At 37.6% G+C, this 23,878-nt stretch overlaps 3 long non-coding RNA genes across 5 annotated transcripts; all 3 read right to left on the bottom strand.

The window, feature by feature from the left end:
* Positions 1 to 475: 475 nt before the first annotated feature.
* On the bottom strand, positions 476 to 6,587 carry LOC139827642 (uncharacterized). 2 transcript variants are annotated; one of them, XR_011738545.1, is made up of 4 exons: positions 6,479 to 6,587; positions 5,476 to 5,552; positions 3,498 to 3,647; positions 476 to 3,239 (listed from the first exon to the last, which is right to left on the bottom strand). It is a non-coding gene; the product is annotated as an uncharacterized lncRNA (long non-coding RNA). The 2 variants fall into 2 exon arrangements; XR_011738544.1 differs by having other exon boundaries at positions 6,483 to 6,587.
* On the bottom strand, positions 6,588 to 8,815 carry LOC139827643 (uncharacterized). The gene is made up of 3 exons (XR_011738546.1): positions 8,605 to 8,815; positions 6,804 to 6,991; positions 6,588 to 6,640 (listed from the first exon to the last, which is right to left on the bottom strand). It is a non-coding gene; the product is annotated as an uncharacterized lncRNA (long non-coding RNA).
* A 270-nt stretch (positions 8,816 to 9,085) lies between these two features.
* LOC139827641 (uncharacterized) lies at positions 9,086 to 20,382 on the bottom strand. 2 transcript variants are annotated; one of them, XR_011738542.1, is made up of 5 exons: positions 20,299 to 20,382; positions 14,464 to 14,587; positions 13,146 to 13,211; positions 12,003 to 12,068; positions 9,086 to 9,260 (listed from the first exon to the last, which is right to left on the bottom strand). It is a non-coding gene; the product is annotated as an uncharacterized lncRNA (long non-coding RNA). The 2 variants fall into 2 exon arrangements; XR_011738543.1 differs by lacking the exon at positions 20,299 to 20,382 and adding an exon at positions 15,947 to 16,424.
* Between the last annotated feature and the right edge of the window lie 3,496 nt (positions 20,383 to 23,878).

The raw sequence follows: 23,878 nt of genomic DNA, 5'->3' as shown, positions 1-23,878 counted from the left end.
GCAAAGTTCAGCTGGCAAAATATAGCAAGACAAATTTAAGAATTTGTTAGGCATATCTGAATGGAGAGAACATTACAGTTTTGAAGTAGAATGTGGAGCTTTAGCCACCTGTCTCCAATTATACTCAGTGTGACTGCAAGATTAAAATGCCATCTAGCTCACTGTGAAAATACGTCCCGTAGCATCTCCTTTTAGCTCAGGAACACTAATGCTAATAACAGCCCAACAGAGAACTCAGTGATTAAATATTATATGTAGGGCCCTGGCAACCTTGTTAAAAACTCTGAAACATAAAACTGGAGTTGAAAACACTTACTAGCACTGGGAAAATCTGCATGTGAAACAGTATGCGCTAATTTAATAACTAGCACAAATGGTAGCTGAGAAAACTATATTCACCTGAAAATTAATATGAAGCAGAATGTGAAATTAAAGCAGCTGTGAAATAACTATGCTGGTAAGTATTGAAATTAAGTTAAATTAGCAGACTGCAATATTTTTTTTAATTATTTTTAGTACACGGCATGTTTATTTGACCTTTAAAAAAACGATACAAAACCAACCAGTACCTTGGCAAATACTGTACACAAACTTCTCTAAATGGAATAATGTCAAACATATTTTCTAGTTTTCCTCCATTCTTATTTTGAGTTACAAGTCTCCAAAGCTGTAATACAACAAATCAAGTGCAAGTTATAACCAAAGTTATGCATAGCCTTTCCAGTTGGTAGGTAAGTATTATTTCTGCCAACTCACACCGTGAAAGTAAAAAGATCAGTGAAATCGGATTATCTTGACAGAAATGTCAGCTAAGGAGACACTGCTGTAGGTATAATATTTAGAGTGTTTAAATATGAATTCTCAATTGAAGTCCCAGGTGTTTTGTTCCAATACAAATAGGTTCTTTTCCATTAAACATAGCTGACTAAGATTTTCTGTGTTGTTTCACAAGTGTTCCTGTTTAGATTTAATTCTAGAAAAAAAGGCATAAATAGGCTCTGAAAGAGGAGTAATTTGACTGTAGAAAAATAGCCATTAGATCAGATTCAAGAATTTTTACCTCACATTTTTCATGCAAGATTCTGATACTAAATGGGCAGAGTTAGTACAGTAATACTCTTTAGAGATGTTAATTCTGGGGAATTTCATAGCAGGGATCTTTGAATTATGTTTACATCAATGCATTTTTTTTTCAGATAATAATAATAATTAACAATCCATAGGTGGAAGACATCTACCAGACTACATGTGACATACAAAACATTAGAGGTATTAATTGTATAGAAGCATGTAAATTAGAAAAAAAGTTGTTGTACTTTGTTACTTGTAATTTCTGATCCTTAATGTTTAAGCATTTAATCAGTTACCGCCTTTGAAAAAGTAACATTTCCCATTTTCACATGGGGAAAAACAGACACATGGAACTGAATCCCTGCATGTCTTTAAAGCATAAATTCAGTTTCATATCTTGAGATACCCTGTTCCAGTTCTGGAAACAGCAAAGAGGACCATAAATTACGACATGTTGTTGCTGAGAATTTTCATATGCAGTCTCTCTGGGTAGTGCAGAAAGACTGTGACAGAGATAGAAACAGACCTCATGTCTCTTCTATGCCTTTACATCATGCTTCATCTGTCGGCACTATACTCTGAATAAAAGAAGAAATTTCACCAGGAAAGGAGATGAATGGTCTGTTTGCATTGCCGTCATTTTGCAGAACAACACCACCCTGATGCCATCCCCTGTTAAAAAGAAAGGTTGTCATCTATGCCAGGACATTATTCAAACAAATGTATCCAAAAGATCATGTGTATGATATAATTCAGTGTAGAAGAGTTTAAATCATTGAAAATCCTGAAGTATATGGGATCCTGTACAGATGTCTAGTACAGCTGTTTTTCCACCCTGGTGAAGCAAGGAGCTTTGGCATATTTTCTAATTGTTAATGGGGCTGTAGGATTGCTCTTCATGCACGCCTCAGCATTGCCTTTTAATCTGCCTTTGTGCTTGTTGGACTTTTTGTATTGCTAATCCACTGCCAGCTCCTCTGCTCACTCAGCCAGTTTATCACTTGTCACCTCAATTTTGTGCAGAATCACCAGTACTGGAGAGTTTCTGAGATTGCTGTTAAGACACAGCAAAAAGGACTTTCTTTTCTTGTGCACCTGCTGCACATTCCTTTGCCTTTCTTTACAGAAGTTTTATATTAACTCTGGGGAGTACTGGAACACTCCAGTTAAACCACATGATATTTTTTTTTTCAGGAAACATTGCACTGTTGTGATGGGTTATGGGGTTTTATTATTATTATCTTTTTAAAACCATGTACTCAAGCAACAGAGCAGAAACTGTTACTGTGATCTGTGATGTTCTTTAGCATTGCACCATCATTTGGCTTGCGAAAAAGAGTAGGATTCCCCTGGCATCAGTACAACACTTGTACTTGAAAACTCAGATGATAATTCTGAATCTGACCTAATGTAGTATGGCCATGCCCACGTCACTTCACTTCTGCTTCTCCTCCTGTAAAACTTGGAGGAACATGCTTCTGCATTAGTTCTTTTGATATACAGGCATGCAGTAGAGTATCTCTGTGCCACAGATGCTGAACATCCATGTCACTACTGTCTTACTGGAATTAAACAAGCAAATGCTATTGATACCGACCATGCTATTCATCATTTTTCAGTTGACATAATTTTTCTGTGCCCTTTTTCAGCTCTGACTGAATTTCATATGCTATTTCTCATTGTAGTTTGGAGCAATGGGAAGCAAAAAGTCAGATGATGTCTGCTTTTAATATTTATGAGTGATGATAATATAAGTTTCATCTAGCATAATGCACATAGAAAAGCAGCCATTAAGTAAAACACAGAGCCATATTTAGATGATAATCCATATTGTTGGCATCTTTGCAGTATGTCAAACCTACTTTTGCGGCAAGTGCAGGGACTTAGCTGGGGCTGATTGGGTTTGCCCTGTGTTTTACATCACAGCCATGGGCATGTTTACATTCAACATGTTTGGCCTTACAGGTATTTGGGAAGTAGTTGGCTCATGTACTTCTAAGAAGACACTTCCTTCGCAGTGATATCATGCCACCAAAGCCAGGTAGAGAAGCTGTGCAGGTTCCTTCACCGAATGGCCTTCTCTCTTCTGCCACAGGAAAGGATGGGCTCTGTAGACAGGTTGAACTCGGACTACAAGGGCAATGACTGTTGTCTCTGGCAGAACTGACCTGTTAGAGTACACAGTACCTTTGTTTGAGGTTCTTTTCCCAGAATATTGAAGGATAAAGTATAATACGTCTCCAGCTTGCCAGAAAATAGTAACAAAACCCATTAAGCATTTCACATTTTGCCTTTCTGTTTTTTTCTGGACTTAGTCTTGCTTTCAATTTCAACCAATTTTAGCATTTACCTGGAAAAATCTTGGAAAAAAGCATGGTCTTACATTAAACACTGAAGACATTTCAGTCTTTAAAAGGGGCAACTACCTGTCTAAAAACTGTGTGTCACCCTTTCCCTGTTATCTTCAGAATTCAGCAGCCACTGCCAGGCCACCCGTCGTTGTGCCGTCTCAGCTGCAGACATCATTGAAATTTGTTTAGTCCGGAGATTTCAGGAGAGTTTCAGTCGAGATGGATCTGGGGAATGGAAACAAAGCAGCTATATTAGTATGATGGTAGAACCAAGGAAAATTTGTAAAAACTATTTCCAGCACTATGGCACTGTGTGGATATAAAAGTGTGGCTGATTTGATCTTGGAGCAACAGTGCATTGTGCAACATAGACATATTTCATTCCGAGCAGTGGTATAAAAAGGAATAGTCTTACTATTTTTTACCTTAGATCAGGAGAAATTACAGAGCCACAGATAAAAAGTTAATTTTTAAAATCTTCTTCAGTATTACACGCTTTCACAGCCCTTCTATTTTGATAAAAATAGTTCCCTATTGTTAGCATGTATGACGAGTCATTCAGAGTATTTTCACACAGGGAAAACAGGTAAAAAATAGCAACCTTTTCAGTAACAGAGATGGCACTCTCACTCGGGTTATTTTTGATACCACCGTAACCTGAACGGATTTAAGTCTCATTTAGACATAAATATAAAATCAAATAGCAGATAGTTTAATGTCTGGAGAATGTATCAGCTGCCCAATGGATATTTATAAAATAGATAGGCAATGAGTGTCAAAATCTCTGCCAATTTAGGTTTTTCTGAATTTCTGGGCTTTTAGCCATTTGCTGCTTGCTGCTTTCTTTGCTTCTTGCCGTGAAGTTGTATGTGCTGCACAGTCAGGAAAGACTGGGACTGCACTTACAAGCACTGTGTCTGATACTTTTGAACCTGTAGTTAAAATATCTTTTTCCTTTTTCTTTTCCAGTAAGTGAAATAATAGTAATGATACAGTGGTTTTATCAAATCTGAAGGTAAGAAAGAAAAATGTCAAAGCCTACTGTCACAAGTTTTGATGAGAACAAATCCCCATCTAATTAAAGAGGAACCCTTATTGCTGCAGAGGTCAGTATTACTAACTGTCAAGTAAATTCACATATGAAAGGAAACTGTCAGGTCACAGTTGGCTGCTGTGTGTGTGTAGGATCACTAGACGTGCTGACAATAGAACAAGAATAGTTCTTTTTTTATCCTTAATTCAACCTGTCTTACATCAATATATTCAGGTGTATTGATAAGAATTAGTGTCCCATCACTTCAAAATGAAATAAATACTGTGCTTCTTGAAACACCTCTGTATAATGATATTTCTAGAGACTTATTTTGTAGGCTCAGTCACCAGACCCAGGTCACAATTACAAAATGGATTATATCATCTGTACGTCAAGGTGTCAGCAACATCAAAATCCAGAGTCATTTACTCTCTTTATTTTCCTCTGAAAATGAGAGATACCAAAAAGTACTAAATTTATAAACAAAATTAGGTGAAAATAATGACTATGAGCAAACATATATCTTAATAAAATACACTAAACAGAGTTAAATATAGAGGTAGATTACTTGAATCCCTAGTAGATGGACAGCCACTTCATCTCCTCTTGGATGTTGATCTCACAATCACATGTGAAAAAAGAATCACTGGCTCTTTTAATTTTGTCTAGGTACTTTCTGATCTGCATATAGGCTCTTCTCCCATGTTTAGCTGGTGATCTGCACCGGTACTTTGGCAAGTAAAGTCTTGCTATTGTGCTACTTTATGTTCTCTTGTCAATAATCATTTATGATTTGTAGGATGTTTGCATTTTTGAAAACATAATGTAATTCAGTAGCTAACTGAAAAAAGTTCAAAATGTAGACATAAACACTGATATTGAAATACAAATTATACTCAAAGTGACTAATTTGCTATCTACACTAAAGATTATGGAAAAGGAACTTTGAATTGACTGTAAAGACCAATTTTATGAGAGGACTAAGAGTAATAAATGAAAAAGTCTGCTGGAGCAGCATACCTTGAGTTGTATGTTGGATCTTCAGAAAGATGGGCAGCTTTCACTACATTACATTTTCAAGTTCTATAGTTTGCAAACTGAAAATAAATGTTGAATGAACTGGATAACATTGTACTTCAACGCGGAGAGGTTTGTAATAATGGTTAATATTTCAGTGGAAGAAGCTATAATGAAATGCAATGTTTGAAAAATGAAGCTGAAGGAATTCAGATTAATATTGAAACATAAAAGTTGAATCAAGGATAATTAATTGCAAAAACTAGACCTACACCATTTGTTGTAGTTTTAAATCAAGACTGAATGCCTTTCAAGAGTCTCTGATGTAGATCCCATTGAAATTACATGCCTGAGATTGACGTTCATCATGGTCCTGCCTTAAGGAAGCTAAGAACCAGCCACTAGTATGTACATTGTTTCATATTTAAGTAATAAAAACTGTCATCAATATTTTGATTGATAGGGCAGCAAAAACTCCATTAATAAAATAACATAGTTACATATGCAGGCGCTCAAAGTTATAAAATGTCAAAACTCAGTTTGCCAGTATAGAGATTTATAAATTGGGCAAATCCAGCTATATTTTTGTGTTAGCAGTCAATGACACATACCTAACGCTAACCAACACAGTGGAATATTACATAGCTTTTCCCAAAGAAGGCAACGAGCACTTGTTAAAAATGTCTTCACAGACTTTTTTTTTTTTTACTGTGGAGAGTCAAATCTAATTTTGTAAATCTCATTTTAGACATGTCAATCATGTCTTCATTGAAACTTCAAAAATATTAATGGAAAGTTTCATCTTACATCATTAAGGTGGACGAAGTCAGAAACAGTTGAAAATGCTTTCTTACAGTGGAAAATCCTTTCAGTCTTCTCTTTAGATAACCTCACCTGTAAGGTTTTGCTATTTAATATCAATAGAAATTTGCCTTAAAAAATACTGAAAAGAGACTCCATCTTTTAGCACTCCACGTTTGTCAATTTAGAGAGGGATTCATGTTACCCACCATCAGCTCTCAAATGTTTAGGCATCTAGTCTAAGCAAGTCAAATAAGCTCCCTCAACACTCAGTGATGAGATATATGTGTCTCCAGTGAGCGATTTTTCCCATTGAACTCAGGTTGGCATGTGTATTCAGCTTCTAGAAGTACTTCTCCCTGGTTGACTGTGAAAACAGCATTGATAATGAGCTTTTGCATTGATAATGCAAAAAATCTTACAGTTTATAATCTCTTAACAAAACTTTCGTAAGAAACAACTTGCAGATCATAACCCAGTCCTTCAAGATATGTTTTTGTGTATAAATCCTAATTCATGCAAGTGCATACCTACAGGAGTGTTTGCAATGGAGCTGGTTCCTTCAGTAGTTGAATGACACTGATGGATGGCAGAGCTGAGACTGTAGCACCAACCAATGCTCATCTGTCCTCACAGCAATCAGATCCAATGGCAAGTCTTCTGACAGAGATCAGTGTCTTCTTGTATTCACCATTTAAGATTTCATGTGCATGCTTCTCTATGAAATAACGTCGTAATACAGCACTGAGTTTGTTCTTTAGCAATTTCAATAACAATTACCAACGTCGGCTACACAGTGGGTTGGTTGGTTTGCTTGGAGCATATTGACCCAGATGCCCTTCCGAAGCCAAAGAAGTTAATTCTACAGTGTTTTCAGTTTCAGTGCTTTGAGTTATCCTGTAATTTCTTTGACAAAATAAATATTTGTGTTCCCTAATTAGATTGGAAAAATAATGAACGGAGCCCTTGGTTTATTATATTAGCACCTGCACATACAAATGGGCATTTATGTAAGATGTCCTCCAACCTTGTTGTAGCACTAAATATATACAAACTGTCATCTAAATTCCCCATTGACAGCTGTTTTATAGTGCCAATTCACCTATTAGTATCCTCAATTGTGCGTAAACAGACTAACAGTCATAACATTGTAAATGTTAATTTAGGACACTTCTAAAATGTTTTGTAAATGACAAATACTGTAATGATAGAAGCCATTCACTAAGCAGGTAATAAGGGAAAAGGTGAGAGGCATGTTAGCTTCAGTACTGCAAAAATAGTATTTCCTTTAAGAAAGTGAGTCAAAGACGTATGTAAAAATCTGTTCCCACTGAAGGCAATGGCAAAACTGTTGTATTCTAAGGGGCACATTAATTCATTCTATTTTTATAAAAAATCCATCAGTAAATCAATTAAAAATGATAATTCGCGTTAATCTTTGAAATACAGAAGAGGAGTAAGGTGCAAACTTTTCAACAAGATTAGAACAGGAATTACCACACCAAAATTTAGCCAACTACAAATGTAATGTTTAATTCAGTCATCTAGTATTTTTCTCTAATGAATGAAAGAAGATAGACATTTACAATGAACAAGTCACCTACCCTAACAAGTTGTAAAAGACACTTCTCTCCTTACACTGATTGGAAGAGTCTAGCTTAAACTGGATACCTGTCTTTGAGATGGCTACTTCAGCATCAGGACTTATTCCTGAAAGAAAGGATCTCTCAACCATGTGTGATTGTTGGTCTGAATTTCTTATTACTCTCTCAAATTTAGATGTCATCATAGTTACCAAAGTTTTAGGTGCCCCAAGGACAGAACCAGGGTCTGACAAGGGCCAGAACGCTGAAGCAAAATTAATCCCAGCCTGATATGCAGAGAAGGTGTTTGCTGCGAGTAACCTGCTGGAGGGCTGGCTCTGGTAGGTGGTCTAAGCACTTACTGGACCACACCAAACCACAGAGGAAGATGGCACCTCCTCCTTCCCTCAAAACGCTGCATTTTCTCTCTGCTGTATACCAGATAAGCTTGAGATGTCTCAGGAAGTAATGGGAATAACTGTGATTTTTTTGTTTGTGAATAAATGTTGTGCTTTCTCTTGTATGTGTGTGAGAGCACTGCTCAGCATTAAATAAAGTTTCTACTGACATTCCTAGAAGCTCTAAAATGAACTGTGACTACCTTTCCTTTCCTCTGCTAGCATATTTTGGCAGCTACTAAGTGAACCTTTTTACTTTTTTTTACTTAAACTCTATCTTTAAAGTTTACTTTTACTCTGTAAATGTGTTTTTCCTGACATAAATTCCAGAAGCCTGAGAATCCACCCACCTCAGACAGTTGTCCAGAAGGTGATAAAAATTCAAGGTATGTGCTGTCTTGACAAGACTACCTGAAAATAAGAAATATTTCAGTGATAATTCCTGTTAGTTTGTAGGTCTGACAGGCTTCCTTGTGGGTGACTGATTCACTTTTCTGATGTTCCCCCAGGAAAGACCAAAGAACATGCTATTTCCTTGCCATCTGTGTTAAACTTAGAGAAGAAAGTTTACAGTGCAAATGCATCTGAAGTTCATGTAGGTATATACAGTACGCCTATACCAGACAGCTTTTTTTACCTACAGATAACTTGGCATTTATTTCCTTAGAAATTTCTTTCCCCGCCATGAAATGAAGTGAGATGGTGCATGAGTGATCACATAGAGGGAGATACTGAGATTTTAAGTAGTAACTATATCTTTGACAAAAAAGATTCATTTTCAGTAATTGAGAATAAAAGATATTTACTGCATCCTTTGTTGTTGTGAGCGAGGGACTCACGAAACAGATTCAGGGGATGAAAAATTAAGGGAGTGATTTGTATTTATTTACATGGGATGATGAAAGGGATAATGTGCATTACCTTGATGGACTGGCAGGTACCCCAGCAGATCTGATGAGTCATCTGTATGGTGTCACGTTGAGTTACTATGTATTGTTAACTACCACTGCAATCACAGAAAGACATATTGAAAAGAAGTAGATTATGTAAGAAAAGTAACTAAATCCCTATCAGAATTCTGCCTAAAACAGACTAAGCTCAGCCTGTGTACTCACCATCTGGAAAAGTCATGAGTGACTGAAAGCCTAGGTGTATAATACAATATTCAGGGTGCCTCAGGGTTCCCATATTGGTGATAAAACTGTCGTAGAGAGCTCAGCTGCTTTGTGTCATGTAGCATGAGGTGCAAGTTGGCTAACACCATCGGAACAGTGAAAGCTGCGCTCTCATAAATCCACTTTGCTCTACACAGGACAGCAGAGTCACAAGCACAAATGATGATAACTTGTAGCAGGGAGCAAACAAAATACAGCAAACAGGACAATTTATGGCATGTGTTATAAAACAGTTTGATGCACTACTAAACTGTCTGCTGAAAAAAAAAAGTAATTACAGTGCTTCTTTTGTTTATCATTAAAGGTGAATTATTGGTTAACTGAGATGTTGGCATGGAGTTCAGCAGCTGAATTTAGACTACTTTTCATTTGGGACAGAGTCACAGAGAAAAACAAGTTATATGAAAACTGTAGGCATATCTGCAGCCTTTTATTCCAGGAAATTAATTATTAATGTTTAATTCAAATGTTTTTGTTATTGTCCCTTGAACAAAGATTTGGTAAAAGATTAAGTAGATTTGTAGGTCATGACTCAGTTTCTGTGGGGGTAAATTTGCACGGTGACAGTGAAGTTAATACAGTCAAGATAATTTACCTGGTCTCAGTACAAGACCCTCAGTCAAGATTAAATTCAAGACCCTTTGTTTGGGTAAAACAATACAAGATTTCAGTGGAGGCAGCACCCAATTCTTCACAGAATCACAAATTAAATCACAAATCTTTAACAAAACCTCAGGCCAATGATATCAGGCTTTTTTGTTCTTTGTTTCCAAAATAATTTTGTGCAGACTCTCAGAATATTTTTTTTTTAATCCAACATACTTCATACTTCAATCATAAGGAATTTAGTCTGAGTTAGAAATTAGGATATTTAATTTAATATATATATTTATCTTTGATGTTATTTTGTTTTCCTTCTTTTTTAGGTATTGATTCAATGTTACTTGACTGTTGAACAAACCCTAAAGGTTTTGGACATTGGGAAAAATTAATTAGGTTATTCTGGCTTCTCTACTCAGGAGTTCAGTTGTTATGACAACCAAACTTTTACCACTTTCTTAACATCAGTCCTTTTGATTTCTGCAGTTATTAAAAAAAAGCCATCTAAGCTGTGAAAAAAAACCCTATAATTTCCAATACTAAGAGCCATATAGCTCACCTTCAGCAATAATGACTCTGCTTAATAACTTTCTTACAGTCTTCAAAGAGCCAAAGGATTCTTGCAAGGTCTACTCAAGACTCAATGCAAAAACTATCTGCAACTCACTGCTGGTCCTATGTGCTCACTCATAGGGACATCTTTCTGAGATTACAACTAAAATAAATATAATTTCAGGCATCCTTAGGTCTGATCAGAAGATGGCATGCAGTAGAACCTCACTGGGCAGAGTGTGTGGTGGTTGCACACATCCTGATAAAGTCCATAGCTTTCAGTACAACAGCTGATGGCTCTTTACGACTTTTTGTGACCAACCGTGGCTGTTGTCACCTATGCATCTTGGTTGATGCTGATTTTCATGTCCCCCTCCCCACCAGGGCATGGTGACTCCAGTCACATACACCCCTTCAGGTGGGGGAGCATGAGGGGTGAGACAGTCAACAGACAGGGCCCTCAGCCAACAAGGCACTCCAGGCTCAAAGAAGCTTCTGGAACATGCTTGCAATGACCATAGCCAGATCCCACCACACTATAAAATGGGGTCCCTGCCAAAAATACCCTTTGAGTGCTCTTCTCAGAGCGTGGGGACTGTAATAGGAGCCCTATCCTTATTGTGGGACCCTATCAGGGGTCCTCGGGGGCTTCTCGGGATTGAGAGCCCTCATCTTCTCCATGGTGAGTGATTATTTCTTGTGGATATATCCTTCAGTGAGCTCTTGCTTCCACCCCCCAGGTAAGCGATGATTTCCTCTGGGTGCCCTTGAATGAGAGAGACCTCTTCTTTTCATGAGTGTGCACATGCTGTGGATCATTATTCTTGTGTGTTCATAGGGTAATAATATTCCAAATGGGTATATCAAACCCGCAATTTATTAAATGTTGTTGGAGTGCTGATTGATTTTGGATTACCTGCCCTTCCACCCTCCCACCCCCCCCCCCTCACTACCACTTGCATTGATTTCTGTAGTTTGGTTTTGGTTTCAGTTCCAAACTGAAGTTGGTTTAAGCTTACATTTGTTTTGAGTCTTTTTGGGGTGCTTCCATGATAGATGACTTTTGCTATTACTATTTTGACTGCACTCAGGTAATAAGCAGTTTCATGTCAGAACCTGTGTTTTTATGCATAGCTTTTCCTAGCTGGGAAACTTTCAATTTGCTTCCAGCTCTTTCATTTTCTTGACATTTTGCAAAAAGCAGTTTCACTTTCTAAATATTTGAAGCATCTTTCTTTTAGGACTAACATACTGTATGAATTTTCATTGAAAATGATAAAACATTTTGTGTGACAGAAGCAGGAAGACTGGTTAAAAGACAGAGGACTGTACTGTTCATCAGTGAATTTTTGTGTAAGATTTTGTAGAGTTGTTAGGTCCAGATAAACTAAAACACTTAGACTGAGCATCCTTTCACTTACCTCCAGCATCCTCATGAGTGTAAAACAAAGTCTGATGATTCCATACCTGCATTCCTTGAACACGGTCTGGGGACAATTAGACACTTTAAAGTACAGCCAAATGGAAGCACATGGAATAAGCTGATAAAAATGATCAACACAAAGGTATTTCTGAGAGTCACATCCCTGTGAAAATTAGAACCTAAAACAGGTGCGCAACTGAGGAAGCTATGTGCCCAGTTCTCTTTCTGGTAGAGATGGAAGCATTTCAGATGGACCTTCATGCAAGAAACTACTATGATTTTTTAATCATGTTACTCTAGATTGGATTCCAGTCTAGATCTACACTAAATGAAGCAAGGATACACACCCAAGCAGTGACATAAAATTGTCCATACTACTCAATTTTCACCCAGTCTTGCAACGGTTTTGACCCACAGCTGCTGGCACTCATACTTAGTTGTGCTTGTTTGTGAAGCCATTAGAAACTGATGGATGTGAAATGACTGAATGTATATTGGTGTATTGCAATGAGTATGTAGCTTTAAATGTTTAAAAATATATTGGCCTTTATTGCTGACAAATTAATAAACAATCCAATTTTTAAACTATAAACCATATCATGCTGCTATAACAGCAAGGCATATATATACATGCAGGAACTTTATGTTGGCCATTCATGATAGGAGGCAGGAATGAGTAGCTTTCACAATTTTGGGGGAACATGTTTCTATGCTAATGTGAATGTAATATGTAACTTGCTCTGATTTATAAACCTCACGAAACACAAAAAGCAAGGTTGAACAAGACAATTTCAATAATTTCAAGTCATTGATGTGAACTTCTTTGTTAGCTTGATTCAATACAAACTCAGAGAAATTTATTGTTTGTACAGAGACAAGAAAAAGATACAACAAAAGAGGAGTGATTCATGAAGTATAATGATGACATATGTGGAAAGCCTGCTGAAAATAATAGACATCCAAATAAAAATCAGTCCCTCTGTAGTTTAAGTGTTTCTGTTTCTTCTTGATTAGCTTATCATACAAGACTTTGAATAACAAAGAAAATCAGAAAAAAAAAATTAAACTTATTTGAAACCGCTGTCAGAAACCACAATCTCTCATAAACACTTCTCTAGAGGTAGTGAAAGAGAAATCATACCTGAACAACTGTGAGACCAGACCAGGAAAGGGGAGGACAAATGTAAATTCTGCTGGATATCAGTCCCTGTCAAGAAAGCATGAGCATGCTAAAAACACACATGCAAGACTTGAGTGGCTGGGAAAAAACAAGGGGGACAGAGCCAGGAGAAAACATAACAGAAAAATTTCCAGTCTAATTTTTGTTGTTCTTTTTTACTGGGATTCCACCTGTCATGCCAAACACTTCTATCTGAAGTCATAAATTCCTTTGCCTAATAAATAGGAAATCAATGTGAAAAAAGGATGCCATCCACAAGGAACTGCAGGAGTCATCCATACTTCTGCTGTTGGATTTACATCATGGTTTGCATCCATGTGTTCTGGGTCATGATCAATAAGCTGAAAGACAGTTATAGACAGAGCATTGCACAATCTGTTAAAAACTTTTGCTGCTAACTGTGTGAGAACTGAAAGCTCAGTGTCCAGCTCTGAAGAGAGAGTATCCTCTGTGTACTAGGTGGCAGGGGTTTTTCATTCTCATTGGAAACCTTTTGAGAGCTCACAACTCTAAACTTAGTACAGCCCACCTCTGTCTAGTAACAATGAAAAATCTGATGAGTAGAGAAAGCATTTTTGTTTCAAGGAAAATGGATCCCAAGTGTCACTTTTTCAAGCAACAACAGTTGTCTGTGAGCAGCACCACTGTATTTGCAAGTTCAAGGGAAAGCCTGCTTCAGCATTCTGTTCCTCACCCGATGTCAGGCATATTTAAGTCATATACCACCAGCCTCAGGCTGCCTGCTACAGTGCCTTGACTGTGCTCTCTTATCCTGCAAAAATGCAGATCTTGGACCTAGATGAATTGCTGCATTGGGTACTGTGGGAAGAGCAGGCTGGGAAGTTGGGAACTACTGCTCCATGTAGCAGGAGCTGCCCCACTTGTCCGATCAAACATAACTGCCTGTTAGTCATCTTCTTCAGGTCTGGTAGCTGTATCCGGTCCCTGGCACAGTCAATTGTCTCTGTAAAAGGATCCGGATAACTCCGAAATGGTACTGTGAATCTATGCTTTACATCTGGGAGCCTAGCTCAGTTCACAAATCACATGGTAAACATGTTACAGTTTTGCATTAATTGTTTGTTTTCTGTTTTCCTTCATGTGCCCGTGTGCAGACAAGGAGTGTTTCAGAGAAACATCTAAAGTGTTTGAGGGGAATATATAGTTTTTTACTCAATGAGATGAGTCACTCAGTTTTTAATTTGGCATCAGATACATGCCAAGGCATAACAAGAGCAGCGGAGGAATCCACAGAGTCATCCTCCGAGTTACAGCTTACCTGCTACAGTGAGGTCAGCACATTGCAACAGCGAGCTATTATCCACAGAAGTTTTCCGAGTCATGCACAAAAGTTTAACTGCATGACTTATATATGAGATCAAATTCACTTCGTCAGTGGTGGCCTAGTGGGTAGTGAAGGATATAGATACATTCAGATGATTTCACAGTCATTATAGGCATTTGCACATCTTTTCCTCCATTTTTTCATATGAGGAAAGGTAAAGGCATTTAAAACAAACAAACAAACCAACAAACAAACAAGCAAACCAAAACATGCCTTATTAAAGATGTGACGAAGCAACTGAAAAAAAAGAGTAAGATAGGATATGTATGGTCCATACTGAGGATATAATGTATACAGGTCGGAAACAATTGGGCTTTTCAATGGTTTTTAAATATGCTACCAAATTCCTTGGAATCTGCTGTCAATTAGTTGACTACTATCACTTGGCCAAACACACAAATGGATAGGCTTTGTAATAGCTTCAAGAAGCATTTCATGACGATTCTCACCAAGAATAGGAAAAAGAATCTGATTCAAAATAGTTAAATATTTTATGGTTTCATTCTGATTCTCACAGTCTTGGCAGCATCAGGATGAAGGAAAAAAGTTACTTGACTGTGCCCTTGTCTATCAGTCATGTCTCTCTTGCCTATCCATTGAACTTTGAATGGTTTCCTCTATTGTGTTTTAATCAGGGCATACACAGAGAACATAGTTGCTTCTTCTCTTCATTCATATTTCATGTAATCTTCTTTTTGCTTCCTCTAAATGGTTTCATAAGTGGAAGGATATGATATTTAGTGAACAACCTCACTCTTTTGCTGTCAGACAGATCAGACTCTCTGCAGTCTTTCCAAACGTACTGTTTCTTCATTTGTATGCACCACAGCCACTGCTTTCACTGCAGACTAGATCAATCTCAGTATTAGGGAGATTATATTGCTGTCAGTAAGCCTTCAGCTTTTTTTGCACATTGCTGTAGCACAAGGCTATATATTGAAGGCTAGATGAGCTTGACATTTCATTTCCCCCATTCAATATACCAAAAAGGAATTTGGCTTGAAGAAAAAGTTTTTCTGATAGAACACTATACCGTCCTAGGAAACAGTTCCTCTTCTTTGTGATCTGTTTAAAGACAAAGGTTCTCCTTAAGTGTATGTGTCATTGCCCAAGAACTCATTTAACTTTTAGCCAAAACCAATGTGCAAATATTATAGAGTCCTGTGGGTAACATTTGGTACAGAAATGGAAAAAATGGGGAAATAAAGTCAAGTTTTCTGAGTACTGACCCTGTCTATGACTCACTCTGTGAGTGTAGCTTGATCTGTCACAAAGGGAAGATATGAGCAAAATACTTTTTCTCTTCACCTCTAAAACTGGTGAGAACTTTGTAAGCCTTTTATTGATTTTTGGCAAAAGCTTGTCAAATATTTTGAGATTAATGATGTTTTAAAAATACAAAGCTATATAAATTTACCTAATTGTCTTCCCAGCTAAGCCGCACAAACTCTTCCAGCTTTGAGTAGTCTGCTGCATAAAACCTAAACTATACAAAATAGAAATTTCAAAAGAAACCTCTGTTGTTTTTTTTTTTTTTTAATAAATCTCACATTCGTTCAAGAGCTGCATATTAGATAGTAGTGTAGCTCAGTGGCTTAGTAATGTCTTAGTGATTGCCGGATTTTTTTTGTTTTCTTTAACAAAAAGCTTCCACGCCTAGGAAGAAAAAAAAAATCTAAACTTTAGTAGTCTCAGCTATGTATTCAGATTAAAATGAAAAAAATAGAAGGAGAGCAATGAGAATATTTGCCCAAGGTAATATATACACTGGACGATTTCCAGTATGGTTAAAGAAGAAACCAGGATGTGATTAGAAGTGACAATAGTACTTAATTTACAGATACTCATTAATAAGGCAAGATTCTTCCATTTTTCGCTCTCTCAGCGCATTCATAATGCCTTAATTTGCTTATCTGGCTTTACCTTTGTGTTTGCTTTTTGGAAAGTAGAAGTTAGATAGAAAAAGTGACATGTCTACAGCCTCTCAGAGAATTTCTGGCTGCATCTCTTGAAATTGCATGTAATCTTTGTTTATGTAAGTGGCACAATTGCTGCTTTCAATGTGCCCATTTGGATGTGTAAGAATTGCTGAAGTGCATTGCAGATCCAGGATCTGGCACTAAATCCATGATCCTGCACTAAATTTTGCATGTGCGCTTACTTTGGGTGACTATGCAAGGATATGAAATGCATCCAGAAATGAGGGGTAAATCACAGCAACCTGTGGGCTAAGGACAGTAAATGCACAGTTAGAATTATCCTAAAAGTCAGAGGATGCCGGTGTGACGTTAATCAAAGATTGAAATGTACAGAGTCCTAGCCATAAGTTGCTGTTTGAAGGCTTGTTTCTTCATATTGTGATTAGTATTCTTATTACTATATGTGTCTCATCAGGAGCATTACTAGACAGAGGGAGTATACATCTCCATTCAGATTCATTGTGAGGAATATTACATTTTGGTTTGGGGTGAGGGTTTCTGTGGTACTTTGCAAGAGCCCGTCTTGACTGTCAGGGATTTGACATGAATTCTCAGTTCACAGCCCTGAGTTGGAATGTCAGAGATTCTAAACTGGGATTTGATCTTTAGATTGATGATTACAACTGGCTCGAGGAAGCTGGGGAAATCTGACTAGTCATTGTCTGAATTTAATTATTTTCATGTGTGCTGGAATCTGACAAAGAAGGATTTTTTAATTGCAGATTTTTTTTTTTTTTCTTTTTTTATATTGTCAGTATGACCAATGATAATAATGCCACTCTTAGCAGATTGCAAAAGATGTCTCTCTGGATGTCATCCCTTCCCTCCAGCATGTTGACCACACCACACAGCTTGGTCTCTTTGGCAAACTTGCTGAGGGTGCACTCAATCCCACTATCCATGTCACTAACACAGATGTTAAACAACACCTGTCCCAATACCAGCCCCTGAGGAATGTCACTTATCACTGGTCTCCACTTGGACATTGAAATGTTGACTGCAACTCTTTGAGAGTGACCACCCAGCCAATTCCTTATCCACCAAGTGATACATCCATCATAATCATCTCTCTCCAATTTAGAGACAGGGATGTCATGTGGGACAGTGTAAAATGCTTTGCAAAAGTCCAAGCACATTATGTCAGTTGCTCTTCCCTTATTCATCAATGCTGTAACCTCATCATAGAAGGCCATCAAACTTGTCAGGCACAAGATGTCCTTAGTGAAGCCATGTTGTAACAGAAAGTTAAGAAGACATCTGAGTTAATGTGTTACATAGGTCTGACTGTTCAAATGATAGGAGAGCATTGGCTATTTTCTGCAGCACACAGTTGCAACAATTATGTGAAAATAGAGAAAGGTCAGTCTCTTGAACTTTTACTCACATTACTCAGTTCTTATTTGCGTGAGAGCTTCCATCCAAATGAACAGGAAACATCTTGAGTTGCCAGAATTTAATAATAATGCTTGAGATTTGACCTGAGCTTTGCTTTTCCTTCTTTCCTCAAGCATTCAAAACTTGCTTGAATTTCACAAAAAGCATGATCCTTTGGAATTAGTGATACTAAATGCCTTCTCCTGTTCCCTTTTAAACCATGGCTACTGGGTACATGAGTTTTTGCTAAGCCATTACACAAATACAACTAGAATATTTCCAGTTTAAGTGTACATAATACATTTGGATTATATGAGCCATTTCAAATAAACCAGAAGAACTGATGAAGTTGTAATTGTCAATAAAGCCATTAACTTCAAGGTACTTACTGAAGTGGGATGTGTTTTGGATTCCACTGAGGTTTTCAAAGGGAAGATATGAGCAGCTTGTCCTTCACTAAAACAGCCCTCGTGCTACTTAACAGTCCCTAAGCTGCACATATTAAATTTGAGTTTTGAAGTACTTCAAAGCTGCAGGACTACTTTGAGAAAAACACATACTGTGTATCAAAAAGTTATGCTATAGTTATTGATCTGTTTCAAGTTTTGTACATATACCAGAGATACAAAATCATACAAAATATTTTTTTTAAATTACAGACTGTGCTCCCACAACTACACAAAGCAGTGTTTGCCTTTAGTTCACAAGTAGTTGATTTCTTTAACTACTTTAATGTAAATAAGGACTAGCCAGTATAAGAAAAGTTTGCATATTCGATTCTGGTGGTTTTGGAGGAGGGTAAAATATTCACTTTTCTTACTTGCAAATGAAAGAGGATTTATATCCACACATCCATCCTATTCCCTTTTCACCTTCGGTTTGATTATTTATATATTAATTTACAGGTCAACCCTAAGTGGGTTTGTAATCTGAGTAGCTATTACAAATCTTGTTCCTCTATTGCATTGTGCCCTGTGCTGACAGAACTGACTGCCACACAAGACATAGTGGTCTGGGCATGGACCATTTTATGTCTATTCATGAAATACTACATAAATGAAGACTGAGAACAGTATTATTCTCATGCTGTATCATTGCAGTTCACATGTGTAGATGTGAACGAACAGAAAATTCACTTATCTGCATAAGACAGAGCTTTTGAACACAGGTAAGCTAAATGACTTTTTTACTTCTAGGATATGCACTATCTCTTCACACAAAAAACCTGACATGTGGTGTCAACCACACCACTCAGGTCGGTGTCATCTGCAAACTTCCTGAGAGTGTGCTTGCTCCCACTGTCTGTGCCATTGATGAAGATATTAAACAGTACTGGTCCCAGTACAGACCCCTGAGGGGTCACTTAGCACTGATGTTAATGCTATTAGTCCTCAAGTAAATTCCTGAGGGCTGATGTGCAATGCACTCTGATTCCTGAGTTTACAAATCTTGCTCTGGAAAGGTGACAGGAAGAATTGTTTGAACTTCCAAAATTGTTACACTGACTTCACAGCAAAGTGAAGCAAAAGCACAACACATTTACCCAAGTTCATTTTTAGAATTGTTCAGTGATTGAAGAGATTTATAAAAGAACATTTTCATTCTAGCAAAACAAAAGAGTCTTCAGTTCCTCATTAAAAAACAGGCAGAAAGTTGCTAAAGATATTGTTGAGGCTCTTTTTCATGTCAGCCAGCACAGCAGAGCTAACCAGTTCTTCCTCAGACTGTGGGCTAATATCTGATGAAATGATAAAAAGGTATACAGAGCTCACCTGGTGAGAAGATTTGTGATATTTCAGTATTCATGTGTAATTGAAAGTATACACATAACTAAATCACAGCCTCTCACAATTAGTTGTTCATGGACCTTGGACCATGGCATTAAGCAAATGAATGAGAAAGTTGTCACATAGAATGTGGGTTTTTAACGTGTTTTCTTAGTTTGAACACTTATACTATCAAAAATGCCACTGACTTTGCCTTAGAGTTAAAAGATACTATGAAAGTAAACAGTGCTTTTTCCCTCAGCAGTTCTTGCTGTAAATTATGAAACTCTGTCTTCTATTGACAATGAATTTGCTCCCTAAAATCAGTTTGGCGGCTGTGCCTGTGCTACCAAAGTTAAAAACTTTCTTTTCATATTGCATACAGAGAAAACAAAATAAAACAAAAGTAAACATATAGAGAGATTTAAGTTATGGGAAAGAAAAGTCAACTGACCTCCATGAGACATTAAGTCAAAATCCAGACAGACAGATAAAACAGACCAAAAGAAAGTTGTGATAATTATCCAGTGCCTGTTTCTTGGATATCCTGAGCACACTGAGAGTTCGCAGTGTGTTTAACTTGTTCATAGAAAGAGCAGTTCCTCCAGATCTGGCACCGAGCAGAGCTCAGGAGATGTGACACCCATTACCTTTTTCCATAGCAAGGGGATTTCTCCTTTTCTGGGGAAAACGTTCTCCAGCTTTTCCTCCCTCGACCGTGTGGTGGGTGTGCTTGACCCCTTGACCAAACTGGCAGTGGTTTGTTACAGGCTCCAAAGGTGGCAAAGACCTGAGGCATAGCTGGGTCATGAACTCCTCTTGTTTACCCACAAAGGAGCAGAGTGACACAGTGAGCACTGATGCGTATGAGCTCGGAACACCAATCATGCGATAAACATACGAGTAGTAGGTGGTTTTTCCAAGATACATTTCTCAAGGAACAAATAAAGTTGTGGGTACAAGGAGTCTCCCACATACCTTTTCCTATGAATTGATTGACTACAAGCCAAGTATTTTTTTCCATAAAAATGACAGACAAGATGAGCCTTCTTTGAGCTCTCCCTGCCAGGCAGTGTGGTACAGTGGTGGTGATCTCCCCTTGAGCTGGAACACCTCTCAAGGTTCCTCCTCACGGCCAAGAAAGCTTTTACCACCAGCAGAGCTTTGGTAATTGACTGATGTGGCATACAACCTTGTAGTAGTGTAACTTTTAAGTTTGCCCTGGTAGCTTCGATTGCATGCTGAATTGATACTAAGGAAACATTACCAATCCATGTAGCTATTCAATATTACCCTTATTCTTTGTATCTCTATCCTTAGGCATAAACCATTGACCAAGTCTGAGACTAGGTCTGGATCCAGCCACACCTTGACTCCTCTCTGAGAAGGTGTTTAGAAAGCAAAGATGTCCGTTCTGAGTCTTGTCACTCAGTGGGAGGCTCTTCCTTACTCTGTATTTCTTCCTTCCCCTTAGATAAAAACTGTTGACCAAGTCTGGGACTAAGACTGGACCTAGCTGCACCTGGGGTCCATAAGGAGTTTAGAAATCAAAGATGTCCATTCTGAATCTCATGATTCAAGAGGACGGTTTTGCTTGCCCTTTGCATCCCTGGTCTCTGTGTGAAACATTGTAACTCAAGTTTAACTCAATTTTCCTTTGTATTTTTCTTCCACGCAGTAATTAATAAGGTGAGTGTTGCCATATCTAACAAGAGCTGACTTCTGCCTGAGACACCTCTGAAAAGGACATATGCAAAGTCCAGGAGTGCTTTGGGGTAAACTCCAGGAGCGGGTAAAACAGAGCTGTCCCACTCAAGATCAGATAAGAAACAAATTGTGGGTTTGATTGCTGTTTGATTCCTGATTTTTGCTTTTTTCATGAAAGCCAGGATACAGGATGTGGCTCACCTCAGACTTCCCCGTGGAACAGGATCAATGCTGACTAGTTCTGACCATGCTCTGTATAAGTAAGGTTGAGAGCACTGTCAGTATTATTTGAGATTTATCAGATAGTATTTTTGGAACGGATGTCTCATTATGCTTCTTCTTGTGACACATCAAACAACAATGCTTCTTCCCTATCAGAGAGTTTAAAGGGAACTGAAACATTAGTTAGTGCCTGGGAGAATTATGTTTGCATCATGATAGTTTCATAAGTAGTATCATTTTATTTTGTACGGTAAACTTCACCATGTCACAACACAAGACTATTCTCAAATTCTCAAGCATATGCCTATAAATACCCGATATTTGTTACAACACAGCTCTTCCTAGGCAGGAGCAGAGTAATCATATGTTCGGGGGCAGACAGCTTATTATCTCCAGAAACTTCCAGTATTGTGGAAGGAAAAGGGAGCTTTGTAAAGATGAAAAAATAAAAAAGAAACACCAACTTGTTATTGTTGCTGCTATGGAAATGGAACAAAGTGTAATAACTACTTGCTGATCTCTTCTGTCTCCTACAGCGAATAAGCCTAAAATGCTGAGATTTCAAGGACAAGAATCGCTGTCAATAATGAAATATTTTGCTATTCTGAGATTTACCAGCACATTATCTTGGAGTTGTTTAGTTTATAAACCTTTGTGAATTCTCTGTTTTTATTTTCTTTCCTGAGCACATGAAGCATGCTGTTATGAAAAGGCAATTAATTTTACATGAGGAAATCAATTAAATAGTTGATATGGTCCTGAAACTAGGGATGCATTCACAGCAATTTATTTATTTTTTTTATAAAAAGAAGAAGCACGTTAAATTTAGAGGTGTGCCCAGTCCTTAACAGCACCTGGCAAACTTATCAGGAATGAACCATTGTTTAGGTGTTTATTGCCATGCAGTTATAATATGTTCATTGCAGCTGTATCTGTGTAAGAGGCTAAAGCTGAGACTCCTTTGCTTCTGACTCACGTGTATTGCATTCCCTGAAAGGGAGAAGCAAACGATGTATTTCTGTCTAATAATAACTTAATTAATGTTTTTTTTTTAATAATCTTCGGTTAGTCTGGAAATGAAGGTGCAGCTAATTTATGGCACAGAATATGATTTTCAGTGCGGTCTCACTATGTTTTCCCACTCAGAAAACAGTAGCTGAATCCTTAAGTTATTGGAATGAAATAGCAGCATTCATCACTCAGTTTGGAATGATTTGCTAGTTGTTAAAATTTAGAATAGCGTAGGCAAAATTAACCACAGTGAAGATTACATCTATGGGGAAAAATATATACAGCCTTCTGGCAACTAAAAGGTGAGAGAAGTCACTTCTGTTCTCCCTTGCCTGGATTTACAGTGGGTGTCCTAGTTGAAAAATATCTCCACAGTAAGAGATGGACATCTTCTCTTATTCAAATTCCTCAGAATGTTCTCTACTGTCAGCCAGAATCACCTTCATTTTACCCAGACTGTGTTTAAGGCATATGGTATTCTTCCAAGTAATTCTCTCTGCCAGATGTTAACTTGACTATCCTCCTATGCACAAGAAAATGAGATACGGTTTAAATATCTCTCAGCTATAATTTATCTTACAACATCTCAGTGACATGAATATTCTCACTGTGGGGGTAGAGAGGGAAAGAAAAGTGATGGGGTAGGATGAATGCTGAAGGTCTCTTAAACCTGAAGAACCCCTTAATTATGAACTCTAATATTAAAGATTTGTCCAATCCATTTTTAAGGATCCCTTCAAGCAGAACAGATAAAAATAAAATATCAAAGTCTGAATTCTGAGTAACTTGAATAAAAAATAATCATGGAAATCACAGATGGTATAGGAGGCAACTCACCAGCAGCAACGTTCCCTAGAAAGAGTTGGTGATTTTCTTGCAGTATAATTTCTAAATTGTCTTGCAAGTGCACCTCAGTCCTAACAGGTGTGATAATCTGGAGTAGCAGCTATAAACATCAAAACCCTCAAAATTAACACCTAAATTCCCAAGCATTTCCAACCCAATTAGTCTCTCCCTTACTGAAGAGTTTCATAGATTCATTTCAGCCAGCTATTTGCAGGAGCCTCTGCAGTTTCTAATACAACCACTAATGCAAAGCTTTCCTGAATATAATATAAATGCATTACAGTCTCACTAGTTGTCACTCTGTGCTTTTGTTACATACTTATTTTTAAGGTAGACAACTCTAAGGTATTTTCCTGTGAAGAGCGCATAATTCTGGAAATCCCTTGCTATTATAGCATACAGAATCAGAAGGTCGAGCTTTAAATTAGAAGGAGTTTCCAAATA

The sequence above is a fragment of the Patagioenas fasciata genome, chromosome 3 (genome assembly GCF_037038585.1).
Source record: "Patagioenas fasciata isolate bPatFas1 chromosome 3, bPatFas1.hap1, whole genome shotgun sequence".
In the NCBI taxonomy this organism is placed as follows: Eukaryota; Metazoa; Chordata; class Aves; order Columbiformes; family Columbidae; genus Patagioenas; species Patagioenas fasciata.
This window is presented reverse-complemented; position numbering and strand designations above follow the sequence as displayed.